The sequence below is a fragment of the Dermochelys coriacea genome, chromosome 19, assembly GCF_009764565.3.
Source record: "Dermochelys coriacea isolate rDerCor1 chromosome 19, rDerCor1.pri.v4, whole genome shotgun sequence".
Taxonomy (NCBI): Eukaryota; Metazoa; Chordata; order Testudines; family Dermochelyidae; genus Dermochelys; species Dermochelys coriacea.
Genome location: NC_050086.2, coordinates 19,234,103 through 19,249,809, shown reverse-complemented (window position 1 = coordinate 19,249,809; position 15,707 = coordinate 19,234,103). Strand labels below are relative to the sequence as shown.

At 41.0% G+C, this 15,707-nt stretch overlaps 1 long non-coding RNA gene across 2 annotated transcripts in view; it reads right to left on the bottom strand.

Moving 5' to 3' along the window:
* Positions 1–739: 739 nt before the first annotated feature.
* LOC122458303 overlaps positions 740–15,707 on the bottom strand; it is a 29,323-nt gene continuing 14,355 nt past the window's right edge. Inside the window, exons 1-3 of one of the 2 annotated variants that reach the window (XR_006278283.1) lie at positions 8,086–9,138; positions 3,090–6,615; positions 740–2,391 (exon numbers count right to left, since the gene is read on the bottom strand). This is a non-coding gene — a long non-coding RNA (uncharacterized LOC122458303). Of the gene's footprint in view, positions 6,616–8,085; positions 9,139–15,707 lie in introns of those variants that run through there. The other variant, XR_006278282.1, reaches the window with a different exon arrangement.

Here is a 15,707-nt window from a genome sequence, read left to right as displayed (position 1 = left end):
ACAGCTCACTTCATGCATTGGGATCGGATGCAGTGGGGGATGGGGTGGGACCGGACCCCACCTGCCACCTCACCCCTGGGGTGGCAGCCTCCCCTCACCAGGTCCAGAGGCCTTTGTTTGTCGGTTGTCTGCCGCTAGGACGTTTGATCCCTGGGGCTTTTGCTCTGGCTCTGTATCAAAAGCCCAGAGCTAATTGACTACTGGGTTTGCTCTGTCCCTGACTAAGAACCCAGAGCTTTATTGACTCCTTCAATCTCTCTGGTCACTCGATCACAGACCTAAGAGTGGCTATCCTTCAACAAAAAAGCTTCAAAAACAGACTCCAACGAGAGACTGCTGAATTGGAATTAATTTGCAAACTGGATACAATTAACTTAGGCTTGAATAGAGACTGGGAATGGATGAGTCATTACACAAAGTAAAACTATTTCCCCATGGTATTTCTCCCTCCCACCCCACCCCCCACTGTTCCTCTGATATTCTTGTTAACTGCTGGAATTAGCCTACCTGCTTGTCACCATGAAAGGTTTTCCTCCTTCCCCCCCCTGCTGCTGGTGATGGCTTATCTTAAGTGATCACTCTCCTTACAGTGTGTATGATAAACCCATTGTTTCATGTTCTCTGTGTGTGTGTATGTAAATCTCTCCTCTGTTTTTTCCACCAAATGCATCCGATGAAGTGAGCTGTAGCTCACGAAAGCTTATGCTCTAATAAATTTGTTAGTCTCTAAGGTGCCACAAGTAGTCATTCCTAATGTCTGCTTTCCCTCTCACAATCCTAATCAAACACACAGTAAGGAAGCTAAGCCTTCCTCAGTCGCTGAACTCTGTATTTAGCTGAGGAGGGTGGTGGGGTTTTCACTCTATTTTGCCTTTTCCCTCCTTCTATCTACTCCTGCATGGCATCAGTCACTTGCACTAGTACTGCAGTATTACTGGTAGAGAGTGAGTTCCCCAGTGATACATTATAAGTGCACTCTGAGGTTCCCAGTCATCACCATTCCAATGAAGGGAATTAAGCAAAAATAATCGACAATAGCAGAAACAGTTCCTCAGATTCCTGTCACAGAAAGTTGTTTAAGGCTGAACCCTACACAAATAAAGAACTAACAGTGTGAACTCTTTTAAAAGATTAGCTAGATGCTGAAGATGCTTCTGTGTACAAGAAAATTAATTTTCTACATTTGCAAACAGAATTATTTCTAATATTAGTAAATGGGAGCTTAAATTTTTCTGATAAAGCAAGGACTGTGGGCCACAAACTATGGTTAGGTTCTTAGATAATAGAAATTCAGGCAATCTAAAAAGTTAAAAAAGAAAAAATTTTAAATGAATGTAACAACGTTCAAAATACTAAATGGAAGATGCATACAACTTCCTCTACACCTTTCATTTATCCTTCCACTAGGAATTAGTTTTCAAGGTGGAAGGATATATTGCATAAACCCTCTCACCCACCAAAAAGTAAAACTGTTTAAATATAAATATTGTGAGTCATGTTCTAATAGCAATTAGCCACTCTAGAGTGAAAAACAGTCTGCTATTTGGTGGACTTGTTGGGCAGCAGAAGGCATTCAACCAAACAGCACATCCTGTCAGTTTACGGCTACAACATAGCATTGGAACATCATGGTTTCCTAAATTAATGTGGAACAAAGCTCAATTGTTACACAAAACTAGAGAAATTAAGACAAAATATATCAAATTCATTAACACAAATTAAACCATCCACTTCAGGCTATTTTAAATAAAGAGCTACTGGACCAAAGTTAAGCCTGGTGTAAGCAGAGATTCACTGCAGCTGCTTCCCTGTTACTGAATTGTTCTCGTTGAATGTACTGCAGAGCAAAACACTAATAAAATGTAAACATTTGTTTTAGTAAACACACCCACATCCACACCCACACCCACACCCGAGTGGCTTACAAATGTCAGGCCATATATTTTAGGAAGTAATTTAGTGCAGCATAAAGCAGATGAAAACTATACCAATTTTGGAAGCCTGCTTAAATTGTTTGTGATATTACCAATCACATTTCTGCCTCTGCATCTCAGTGTTTCTCCCAGAATGATGTTACATTATTCAAATGAAAACATGCAAATTCTAATTGTAAAATATTTTAGATGTTTTTCAATACAAATTCAAAGCTTATCCAAGATACAATTTAACTGATCTAGCCTGATTTCAAATGGCGAATGTATTGACATGGAGATGAACAGAACAATTTGGATGAGATGGTTCAAGAATGCCTAAAAACAGTAATGGGGAAAATATACGAACAAAACACAAAACTACACTGCAATTTGAGTCCAATTTGCTCTTCGGAAACATGAGAATGAAAAACTAACATTACTTACCATACATCTAGATTTGTAGCATCTGATGAATATCCTAAGGGGAGGGAGGCTAAAATATATTAGTAAACATGGGAGAGAAGACAATTTAAAAATACAGACACTACTAAAATGTCATGAATAAATTAAAAATCTGGACTCAGTTTGAAAATTTCTGACTGGTGTTTCTCAATGAAGTAAAACTGTTTCCAAAGCATCTGCTCATTTAATAGATCATTAACATGGCCATCCCCATTCATCACGGAAAGTTATTTTATATTAGGACATAGACAACTAAAAGGTTTTCACTTCTCCTTTCCTTACACCAGTGTCTGCATTCTTCCAGAAAGGACCAAAATAGCATTCAGCTCATTGACTGAGCTGTGATTAGGACATAATTTAATATCACAGGGAAGTAGAGGGACCATACACTGGTATCACACCATTTTGCAGATATTTATGAAGATGTCATTGTCCAGTATACCACAACTGAAATGTAGTCCAAGTATCCAGGTGCCTTTGGCACTACAGTTCAGTCCCTTCTTATAATTTGGAGCTAAAAATCTCAGTCCTTTTTTCCAAAGAGCTCTCTCTGCGTGACCAATACTATCAAAGGCTCTATGCTTTCAAGGCAAAGTGTCCTGCCTGCACTAAATCACAGCAAACAGACTTGGTGCAAGAAGGTCCCTGCAAGGGGGAGGGAATACAGACGCTTCCCCATCAGTCAGCACATCTATAGCTGGAATACATGCATACCCTGTTCGATGAGGAAATAACCAGTAGATCCATGTAATTGCAGATCCAGACCCCATCCCTGGCCTGACTCTCCTCTGGTCTCACAGAATCCTGCACAGAGCAGTACTCCATGGTACATATCATCCCATGAAAAGACACTAGGAATTCATTTCAAAACACCTCCACCCCTGCAACAATGGAACACTGAATCCACTGCCAGCAGGATACTCCATGCTGTAGAAAAGATGTGCCCCTTAGAAACCGTAATAGTCACAAGTAAAACCAATCTGAAGTTTGACCCTATCCCCTAATAGACCGCATCTCCATTTGTGAGCATCAGCTCTCCCCTTTGTCCCTCATTGCTAGCAGTCAGTATTACCTGGCTTCAGCTGATTTATCCAGAAGGAAAAAGGCATATTTGTTCTTTGCTATTATGGACCGTGTATTCTTATTCCTTACCCTACCCTATTCATTACCCACTGGTTGCTGCAACTGTACCAACACACCTCTGGGTTGAAAGACAGAATTGGTTTAGGATACTGAAGCAGAAGCGGGACATTAGAAATGCTGTACGTCTGTTCCACATTCCCAGCGGATCGACTATATTCAGACTGTCTGGTCTCCTTCCTCTGAACAAAGTGCCACCCACTAAACCGTTAATGCAATTTACTCTGAAGGGAATAGGTGTTAAATCTTTAATATTAGTAGCCTATCACCTCTAGCATGCTCCATTAGTTCTCTGTTGCACTCTAGTGGCTCTGACAACAACAGTATTAAAGAATTTGCTAAGCAAAATGCAATGCAATCAGATTCAACATTGTGCTGGACTCACTTGACACATGCTTAAGTGTTTTGCTGAATACGGATGAGGTTAATCACATGCCTGAAGTCAAGCCTGTGATTTGCTGAATCAGCACCTGTATAATGAACACCCAACATGGCACGTATGGGCTGCACATGACCAAGAGTATAGCACTAAGAAAAAATGCACCAAAACTGGAGTCCCTTTGGAACAAATCTCAGCCGTATTGCTGCTGGCAGCCATCATCTATTGAAAGAGGATGTATGTTATCAAATGGAATCCAATGTCAAAACTCCCATGCTGTTGTAAAACCAACACTACTACTCCCACTTTTATACAGTGTTTTCATCAGTAGAGCTGAAGGCACTTTAGAAATGAGCCCAAGTATCATTACCTCTATTTTACATGTGGGAAACTGGGGTAGAGATGGAAAGTGACTTGCTGGTTTAAGGTTTAAAAAAATACTTTTGTAAATAAGCTGATTTTTAGGGCTGTGATTAAATTACAGTTACTCACACAATTTAACTCAAAAAAATTATTTGGGATTAATCGCAGTTTTAATTGCATTGTTAAACAAATAGAATACCAACTGAAATGTATTAAATATTTTGGATGTTTTGCTACATTTTCAAATATATTGATTTCAGTTACAACACAGAATACAAAGTGTATAGTGTTCACTTTATATTATTTCCGATTACAAATATTTGCACTATAAAAATGATAAAAAAATCATTTTTCAATTCACCTCATACAAGTACAGTAGTGCGATCTCTATCGTGAAAGTGCAACTTACAAATGTAGATTTTTTGTTTCATAACTGCACTCAAAACCAAAATGTAAACATCTAGAGCCTACAAATCCACTCAGTCCTACTTCTAGTTCAGCCAATCGCTAAGACCAACAAGTTTCTCTCCTGTAAATGTAAAACAATGTTGCCAGCTTCTTATTTACAATGTCACCTGAAAGTGAGACCAGGTGTTCACATGGCACTTTTGTAGCCGGTGTCGCGAAGTATTTACGTGCCGGATGTGCTAAACATTCGTATGCCCCTTCATGCTTTGGCCACCATTCCAGAGGACATGCTTCCATGCTCATGATGCTTGTTTAAAAAACAAATACATTAATGAAATTTGTGATTGAACTAATTGGGGGAGAATCGTATGTCTCCTGTTCTGTGTTTTACCTGCATTCATTTCATGTTATAGCAGTCTCAGATGATGACCCAGCATGTGGTTCGTTTTAAGAACAGTAGTGGTCGTCCCTCCTGCTCTGGGTCAAAGGGAGGCCATGCTGCCTCACTATGCCATCGGGATCGCCACCTAGTATCTGTGGGAAACTAGCAAATAGGTGTTAGCATCCCAGACAGGGCTAAATCCCCAACAGTCAACGCGCTCCAGCCCTTAGGTATAGACAGGGCCACCCAGGAATCCATATGCTCTGGCCCTTAGCCCAGGGCAGAGCAGCCAACAGTCTTTAGTCTCTGAGCCCTTTAAACAGGGGCCAAGAAAACCCAGTAGTATATGGGTTCTGGGCACCTTAAGCAGGGGCACAGCAAACCAGCAGTCAATTAGCTCTGAGCTCTGGATGCAGAGACAGAGCGAACATCCAGGAGTCAATAAAGCTCTGGGTTCTTAGTCAGGGACAGAGCAAACCCAGTAGTCAATTAGCTCTGGGCTTTTGATACAGAGCCAGAGCAAAAGCCCCAGGGATCAAACGTCCTAGCTCCGGCAGACAACCGACAAACAAAGGCCTCTGGACCTGGTGAGGGGAGGCTGCCACCCCAGGGGTGAGGTGGCAGGTGGGGTCCGGTCCCACCCACCCTACTTCACCAGATCTCGACCCCAGGACTTAACAGTGGTAGAGTGGTCCGCCACTGGGTCAGCGGAGATTCCAGCTGCAACATGGTGACCGTGCCTCAGACAGAGCTACAGCCCAATTGAGGTTGGCTGTCCCTGGGCCTCTTCCTCCCCTCAGGGTATACCTGGATCAGCAGGGCATCCTCAGTCTCTTCTGGGGAGGTGGCCAATGGCAGTCCCAGCAGGTCCGTGGCAGATGCAAGTTCTCTCGCAGGCAGGGCTCCACTGGGTTCGGCAGCAGAGTCAGCAGCCAGGAGCAAGCAGGATTCGTCTGCTTCCCTCCGTGTCTCAGCTTCAACTGAGCTGGAGGCCCCACCCTTTATACTTCCTTTCCCTGTTACCCAATTCCAATGGGAGGGAGGCAGGCCTTGCTCCACCCACTTGTGTACAGACAGTAGTTCCTCCCTTTCTGGCTCAGCTGGAAGCCACACCGCCTCACTACAGAACACTTTCACTGCAGATTTGACAAAATGCAAAAAAAAAAAAAAAAGACACCAACGTGAGATTTCTAAAGATAGCTATAGCACTCGACCCAAGGTTTATGAATCTGAAGTGCCTTCCAAAATCTGAGAGGGACAAGGTGTGGAGCATGGTTTCAGAAACCTTAAAAAGAGCAACATTCCAATGCAGAAACTTCAGAACCCAAACCACCAAAAAGAGAAAATCAACCTTCTGCTGGTGGCATCTGACTCAGATGATGAAAATGAACATGCTTCAGTCTACACTGCTTTGGATTGTTATTGAGCAGAACCCATCATCAACATGGACACATCCCCTTGAATGGTGGCCGAAGCATGAAGGGACATATGAATCTTTAGCACATCTAGCACGTAAATATCTTGCGATGCCGGCTACAACAGTGCAATGTTCTCAGTTTCAGGTGACACTGTAAACAAGAAGCAGGCAGCATTATCTCCTGCAAATGTAAACAAATTTGTTTGTCTGAGCAATTGGCTGAAGTAGCAGTACTGAATGGACTTGTAGGCTTTAAAGTTCTACACAGTTTTATTTTTGAATGCAGTTGTTTTTTGTACACAATTCTACATCTGTAAGTTCAACTTTCATGATAAAGAGATGGCACTATGTTACTTGTAATAGGTGAATTGAAAAATTATTTTTCTTGTGTTTTTACAAGCATCTGTAATAAAAATAAAGTGAGCACTGTACACTTTGTGTTCTGTGTTGAAATTGAAATCAATATATTTTAAAATGTAAACATCCAAAAATATTAAAATAACTGGTATATTATTAACAGCGTGATTAATCGTTATTTATATTTTTAATCATTTGACAGCCCTACTGATTTTATACTGAATCATTATGAAAGCAGATTCCCAAACGAGATCAACGTGCGAGTAGCAGGGCTGCCAAAAGGAAAGTCCAGAAACGCCTATTCAATTAAAATCTTATTTTCAAGAATAACGGCCAGTTCTTGTATAGCAAGAAGTGCGTCTCTATATGGAAGTTTAAGAAGTTGTGCAAACTAAAGGTAGTTTTAGTCAAGTACAATTCCACTCACTGATACTATCTACATTCACTATGAACTGAGGAATAGAAGAGATTTGTTTTAACCAACTCTGGGGTGGAACAATTCATGATTCCTCTCAGTCAGAACACCTGCTGGCTCACTGTTAGAAAGAGATTGGGACAGTGAAGATGCAGTCAATTCACGAATAAGTCTGTCACTAAGAAACGGTGGATCTGTTTTGCTGTCAACTAACTAGTATATATTAAGATCACTCCTTGTCCCCCCCCTTTTTTAAAAAAAACACGCTTTTCTATTAAAATATTTAATAGAAATCCAGTTTCACTTTTTACCTCACTTGAGCCCCGACCCTCCCTTCATTTACAAACGTAATAAGGAAATCCAGAAGTGAAGACTAAATTACTCTATACAAAGTGGACAGTGCTGAAAATATTTTTTTTATGGATATACAGTTTCAGTTATTCTTGCCATCCAGCTCCAGCCAAACCTACTGGAAGCAGATCAGTCTTTCAAGATCAGGTCACTAGGAGCATATGAAGTAGAGTATATTTAGAGAGGGCAACTCATTGTATCATGTCCCCAGAGCACTCACGGTACTCCACGCACATTAACTAGATGGCTAGAGAATGTGAATCTCCAGGGTAGTGATAATTCCCCCTCCTCGAGGACAGTATTCTAAATTCTGCTTTTCCAGCAGAACCATGTCAAGTAGCTACTAATCAGGCATGTCATTTTATGGCAGACCAAGTTACAGGATTTAAACAGCAATAGCAAGAACTATGTTGTTTAAAGTTGGTCTGACACTCTGCACCTCTCCCCTATTGCCACATCCTGCTTATGGAAACAAAACTCCAAGATGGGAATGTTTACCTGTTAACTGGGTCCCAGCACACACATTCCTGATGGGTTGATCTTGCTCTTGACAGGCAGCAAACTCAACCAACTGGAGGAATTAAAGTCTCCGGTGTCCTCTGGGGGTTTTCCTTCACCAGTTGCAAGTGATTCTATAATACATCTCAATTAACATAACTAATTAAATGGTTTCATAATGAATTCTGCAAAGGACTTTCTAGTCGAGCTGTCTTTAAAAAGAGGAAATTTAGTCAAGTGGTAAGAGCAGGGAAATGCAAGCTCAAGTCCTAGTTTGTATTCCAGCACTGTCCCTGATTCATAACTGGACAAAATACCTGATTTCGTTTCCTTGTCTGTAGGAGATGGATAATACAACATCCTGTGAGCTGGGTAAGACTCAATGAACATGTTATAAAATTACTTAAGATCCTCAAACAGAAGGTGCAAAAAAGGAAAAAAAAAAAAAAAAAAAAGCAGCAGCAGCCGCCAATGCTATAGCTGGAGTGCTGAAATTGCATAAGAGTTTCAGTTTTAACCCCTTGTGATCTGTTGCTCATAACTTTAGGAAACTTTCACCTTTTGGAATATTTTCAGGTTTAGTAAAAGGAAATGAAAAAAAAACATATTATTAAAGATTCTTGCAACCCTTTTCTTCCCTGGAACATTTCTTAAGCTGAAATTTGGCAGAGAGAGTCTTCACTGCAAGCACCCTGGATTGGAACAGTGAAATTGGTTTTGATTTGCCTAATTTATGACCCTTTGAATGTCATACACGGTGCACCCTTTGCAGAGATTTTTGATCAAGTTCATAAAGTGTACAGCTAAGGAAGGCTGCATTTCAAAGAGGCTAACATAGTGAAAAGGGGACAGAAAATCAGAATAAGCTGAGCCAAATGTTCAGTTCCTCAGGGCCTTGTAAGATGCATAGGAGTTAGAGAGGGCTATTGTTTAGACACATGCATGCAGTATCCTACAGTCTTGTGAACTACTTTATGTTTAAGAGTTGCCAATATGAAAAACATTTTACATTGTACTAGCACAGAGTGCACATTCAGTACACAGAACAGTGAACGGTTTCAGAGTAGCAGCCGTGTTAGTCTGTATTCGCAAAAAGAAAAGCAGTACTTGTGGCACCTTAGAGACTAACAAATTTATTAGAGCATAAGCTTTCGTGAGCTACAGCTCACTTCATCGGATGCATTTGGTGGAAAAAAAGAGAGCCTCTGTTTTTTCCACCAAATGCATCCGATGAAGTGAGCTGTAGCTCACGAAAGCTTATGCTCTAATAAATTTGTTAGTCTCTAAGGTGCCACAAGAACAGTGAACATTTACCATCATAAACAGGTCAGTTTAGCTTTAAAGTTAATTGCACCTAAAAAAAAGCCTGCACACTGCTGTTTGAAAAGAAACGGATAGTACAGCGATAACAAATTATTCAAATATCAACCTTCGTGCTTATCCTATAAAAAGTGTATGGTAACAAAGAAACTGGACCTTTATAATAAGAAAATTAATTTAAGCAAAAATTAATAAGTATCGTAAGATACTACATTATGTTCTTAAGATTGTAGAAAAAATTGTAAGATACACTATCATTTGAGAAATAGCAACGTCAGTTTTAGCAAATCTGAAGCTCACTGACTAGCCATTCATTTGTGGTTCCTCCTCTCACCTGCAAACATTAAGATTTAGCGTGCAAGCTTCTACCATCCTTCCCCAGGCACCCCCAATTCCTTTAAAATACCAGCCGTCACAGCTAATTGTGTCCAGAACTGGACTAAGATAGGTAAATAGTGGGTGGCAGTGTCCAGCTAAAAAAGGAGAGGCGAAAAGAGGAACCTGCAGCACCTGACAACTAAAGCCACAATGCAGGAAGAAATATCTTTATTTCCCAGGGGCCTCAAGTTATCACTTCAGGACTTTGCCAGTACAAACCAACAGGAGTAGGATCAATGAACATCACACCAGCATTTCAACCTCTTCCTTGTGCAAGCACCCTAGATATGGCAGTTCCAGTCTGAATCAGTACTGAGGGGAAAAAAATATTAACTGGACTCGTAATTATATGCATAGCCACAAGGGGGCAGTTATGATTGCATCTTTAACTTTAACTTGGCAGTGTTAAGCTTCCAGATAAGGAAATGCTATGTTCTCTAATGATAATTCCACAGAAAAGCTTACGTTAAATTCTTTCCTGGAAGTCTAAAAAGATTAAGTGTCCTAGGAAATTACAGCCATCTGAATTTAAGGAAAAATCTCTTTAATTAGGGAAAAGAGAAACAGAAATCCAATCATAACAGGTAGGTAGGTGCTTCTGTTTCTGTATCTTCAGGGGATTAACTCAGAACCAAGTGGATCTTTGTAGCAATCCTTAAATAAAATCCTAAAGCAAATGGGAAAAGAGGGAAAGCAAAAGATTTGAGGGAACACACACTCCTAACTGCACTCTAAAGTTACATCTGGTGTAATGGTAAGAACATGGGAGAAAAGACAACTCAGTAATACCACTTGTGCAGATGGGCAGCATGATGGGAGAAGAAATATCTGTATTATATACAGTTTTCAGAGTAGCAGCCATGTTAGTCTGTATTCGCAAAAAGAAAAGGAGTACTTGTAGCACCTTAGAGACTAACAAATGTATTTGAGCATAAGCTTTTGTGAGCTACAGCTCACTTCATCGGATGCATTTTTCATAACATGCATTATATACAAGCATTTCTATAGTGTATACCACTGTAGTACTGAGCACCACAAAATGACTTCTTAGTCCTCTAAGTCACTCTAGGTAGGCCTCTGTGATGAAATTTCTGATCTAAGTTGTATTAGACCAGTGAGTTCCTGGTGCTCCCATGAGCAGCCCAGACTATTCTCTTCAGATCTGGGCTCAGGACAGGAACTCAGTAGAGACTGAAGTGAAAAGAAATAAGCATAAGGATGGTCTGAATAATGACTTTCCTTGTGGAAAACCAGGAAATGGGATTTTCAGGAAGGGGTTCATAAGTCACTTATTTTGCATGCAGGAAGACTCAGGAAACACCTTAAACAAGAGCATATCAAAGGAGACAAACTGAGGTTTTACTATCGTCATCCTTGCCTTATGCTCCATTCTTGGAGAGGACAGCTGTATCTGTGTTCAGAGCTGCTGCATTTTCCATCAACTATGTGCTCCACAAGTGAGATAGACTTATGTCTGAAGGATCTCCCAGAGTGGCTCAAGTAGGCCGACTGCCCTCTGCTTCTTCATCCACAAGTGCAGCAAGGCGCTCCAGTCACTCAGCTACGGGTTGGACAGGTAGGAGAGCTGCTCCCTGACACTAAATGTGCTCCCTCTGTCTGTAGAGCTTGCAGCTGTTCTATCTTTAAGCCAATTCGCAGTATTCTAATAGCATGAATGGAAAAGCCTGGGCCCTGGTACTAACTTATGGATGTGCCTGGGTAAACTGGAATGTCCTCAAATTCAGAGTCTCTTAGGGACACTGACACCAGCACATGCCACATCATTAGCTCCACATGGGAGTGCTGCGTATTACAGCAATTTCTCCTCTTCGTGCTGAGAAGATCTTGGTTACTAAAAAAATACCACCCAAGTTTTTCTGGAGAACAGAGTGTTATTCTGTTTAGAACATTCTCGTTGGGGATCCTTTGACACTAGAGAAAAGCATATTAATTTTGTGGTAACTAAGAACTCTATATTCTGTACCTCCTCCTGAGTGCTAGTACCTACTTCTCCAAGGGGAATGTGGCCCAAGTTTCTACTATCTATGAGGTTCTCTTCTCAATCTGATGCCGATGAATGGGAGAGGGTCCTCTGGTGACTGAACAACAAAAGAACCTGATTTGGATCCAGACTTTGCAGATGGAGTGACCATCACAAGAGAGGTAGAAAGACGGATATGATGGACAAGAACTATTTCAAGCGGCTGTTCTAAACTGTTCCAAAGTAACAGGTGCCCCCTTTATAGCTTATTGAGAGTTTCTTCCCAGCTACAATACCACTGTATTTAATTTTTTTAAACACATTAATTTTAGACTTCTGAGCAGGGAGAGGGAGGCATCAGCAGCAGGTGGGCTGAAGCACCAGGCTGGAGCCCTGCAGCCCAAGTATTTATTTAAATATCTAAATAAATGGTATTCTATTATTGTTTAATAATGTGATTAAAACTGCAATTAATTTTTTTAATTGCTTGACAGCCCTAATTAAAACCCTACGTATTATCCATACTCCCTGTTTCCCAGTGTGATGTCTTCTACATTGAATTATCCAGTATAAAAGGCAGTAAATGAGTGAGTCAATCAGAGCAGAATACTGGGAATTATGAAAACCAGATTCTATATCAAGTTGACAATGGTCCACAGCATATTGGGCAACACACTAAAAAAAGTTGTCCATTTCCCCATTTCTAGAATGGAGAAACTATATACCCACCATTATCAAGGATTTGAGACCTGCCAGAGGAAATATATTCCAAGAGTATTATTGTTGGCCCTGTGGCTGTTGCCATGAGCTCCTTTTAAAGTTCCAGTTTTATTTTTAAATGAGTCATAAAAGAGTATGTCTTGTGCCTTCCCAAAGTGGAGTTTATTTAGTTTGCAGAAGAGAAAAATGAGGGGGGGATTTGATAGCTGCTTTCAACTACCTGAAAGGGGATTCCAAAGAGGATGGATCTAGATTGTTCTCAGTGGTACCAGATGACAGAACAAGGAGTAATGGTCTCATGTTGCAGTGGGGGAGGTTTAGGTTGGATATTAGGAAAAACTATTTCACTACAAGGGTGGTGAAGCACTGGAATGGGTTACCTAGGGAGGTGGTGGAATCTCCTTCCTTAGAGGTTTTTAAGGCCAGGCTTGACAAAGCCCTCGCTGGGATGATTTAGTTGGGATAGGTCCTGATCTGACCAGGGGGTTGGAGTAAATGACCTCCTGAGGTCCCTTCCAACCATGATAGTCTATGATTCAGTTGTTACTAAGAAATCAGTCTTAAGGGACAATCCATGTGTGGTCTGATGCTCACTTGGGAGTTTGAGTCTCCTGGAGACATTAAGGCCTTTTCTAAATAGGAGCAACTTAGTGCTTAATTAAAATATGTTTAAAAACAATTTAGACTGGTGTAAAACCCCTATGTAGGAGGTCTTAAATGGATTTAAAGGTTGCTTAAATGAAAGTGCTGCCTATTACCACATTACACTCAGCTGATGTAAGGTATTTAAAGCCCATTTAAGAACATCCACACTGGTGCTTGCAGAGGTTTAACTAAAATGTTAAATATAAACTATCTAATTTATACTGATGCAAGTTTGCAAGTAAGCTAGTGCCTCCGAACCCTTTGAATGGGAGAGAAAGCTAGCCTCCATGGCAGTCTCCACTCATGGAAGTGGAAGGAAGTCAGGTCCTGAAGAAGCTGTATGTAACAAAGAATTGTTGTGGAGGCCCAATGAGAGGGCCTCACAGAAGTTGGGGCTATTGTGGGGAGGGGAGGGGAGGGAAGGGAAAGGGGAAAAAAAAAAAAAAAAAAAAAAAAAAAAAAAAAAAGAAGAGCTTGGCAATTAAGCAGAAAATAAAGGCCTCTGCTGCTGGAGACGATGGGTTTAACGTCTCTTTTTGTAGCAACTGTTCACGGGAAGAACTGGATCTTTTTCTTCCTTTTGGTCTCTCCTCCATAGAGCCTCTCAGGTGATGGAGATCATCAAGAAACTTCTCAATACCCTCCAGGCTGAAAGCAATTTGAATATGGGAGACTAGTCTTACTCCTCCAAGTCAGGTGAAAAGAAAGTCTCCCAGTTTTACATAATATAGCCTTTATTCTGCTGAGAGTAACAAAACAAGACTTTGACTATCAATGCAACTGGGTGTGAAGAAAGCAAAGGAGAGATGAGTGTAAAAGAAACATTAGAATGTTAGAGCAGTTCCTTTCCTCGGACTGGTGAGTGTCAAGAGAGAAGAGCAACAGTCTTGAATGAGTGCACTAAGATTACAGTGGATCGACTAACATGCAACAATCCTCTAATGGGAAAGGAAGTTTATATGTTCAGTTAAAGGTTTTATTGGCTTAATTAAGAACCCTGTGTCTGGTAAATGAAAGGCAGACCTGGTAGTGCTGCCTTTAGTTAAGGTTGCCTACCACTTTTCATTACAAGACCCTGCTTTTCAGTTGCTTATAAAAGCTTTGCCAAAATTAAGCCCAAACGGTAGAACTTCTCCATCCAAGGCTAAATATTTTTGGAACATTTCAGCTAAAATGGTTAAACTGTATGAGAATGCAATAATGCGGAAATGTCTAGCCCATATTAAAAAAAAAGTTTGGAGCAAGGGTTTGATATGTGACAGGAGGGTTGCACTGCTGTCAGGGTTGTGCCTTTTGCCAACCCCATGAAATCTTCCCCAGATTTGGTCAAGATATATTTATTGGCGGCTTATATGCCATGTGCTCAGTAGAGACTGGAGTTTGGCTGCCAAATTTTCCAAAGGTTGTCTGCACCGAGAAAAAAGAAAAGGAGGACTTGTGGCACTTTAGAGACTAAAATTTGAGCATAAGCTTTCATGAGCTACAGCTCACTTCATCGGATGCATGCAGTGGAAAATACAGGGGGGGAGATTTTATATACATAGAGAACACGAAACAATGGGTGTCACCATACAGACGAACAAGAGTGATCAGGTAAGGTGAGCTATTACCAGCAGGAGAGCGTGCGGGAGAGACACCTTTTGTAATGATCATCAAGGTGGGCTATTTCCAGCAGTTGACAAAAACGAGTGAGGAACAATAGGGGGGGAACAAACAAGGGGAAATAGTTTTACTTTGTGTAATGACACATCCACTCCCAGTCTTTATTCAAGCCTAAGTTAATGGTGTCCAGTTTGCAAATTAATTCCAATTCAGCAGTCTCTCATTGGAGTCTGTTTTTGAAGTTGTTTTGTTGAAGAGTTGCCACTTTTAGGTCTGTAATCGAGTGACCAAATAGACTGAACTGTTCTCTGACTGGTCTTTGAATGTTATAATTCTTGATGTCTGATTTGTGTCCATTTATTCTTCTACCTAGAGACTTTATTTTACTTTACTTTATTTTCCACTGCATGCTTCCGATGAAGTGAGCTGTAGCTCACGAAAGTTTATGCTCAAATAAATTTGTTAGTCTCTAAGGTGCCATAAGTACTCCTTTTCTTTTTGCGGATATACACTAACACGGCTGCTACTCCGAAACTTGCACTTAGAATACACCAACCTGGGAGCTGCAGGGCTGAGCAGAATTTTCCCTGCAAAAAATTGTGCTTTCCGGCTGCTGGGCACAGAACTAAGAGCAAGACGACTCTACTGTGGTCTCAATGCTCGCCCCTGCCACTGGCATCCCGGTAGTATGAACAAAGGCATATGCAGAGCCCCGCAGAGAGGGGTGGAGAACAAGTTAAGGTGTCTCATATTACACACACAAACACACACACCCCTACCCACCCTCCACCCAGGGTGGGAGGTGAAAAATTTTTTTTTCCCCCCAATGGCTATTAGCCAGGATGGGCATGGATGGTGTACCTAGCCTCTGTTTGCCAGAAACTGGGAGTGGGTGACAAGGAATGGATCACTTGACTACCTGTTCTGTTCTTTTCCTCTGGGGCACCTGGCATTGGCCACTGTCGAAAGACAGTAT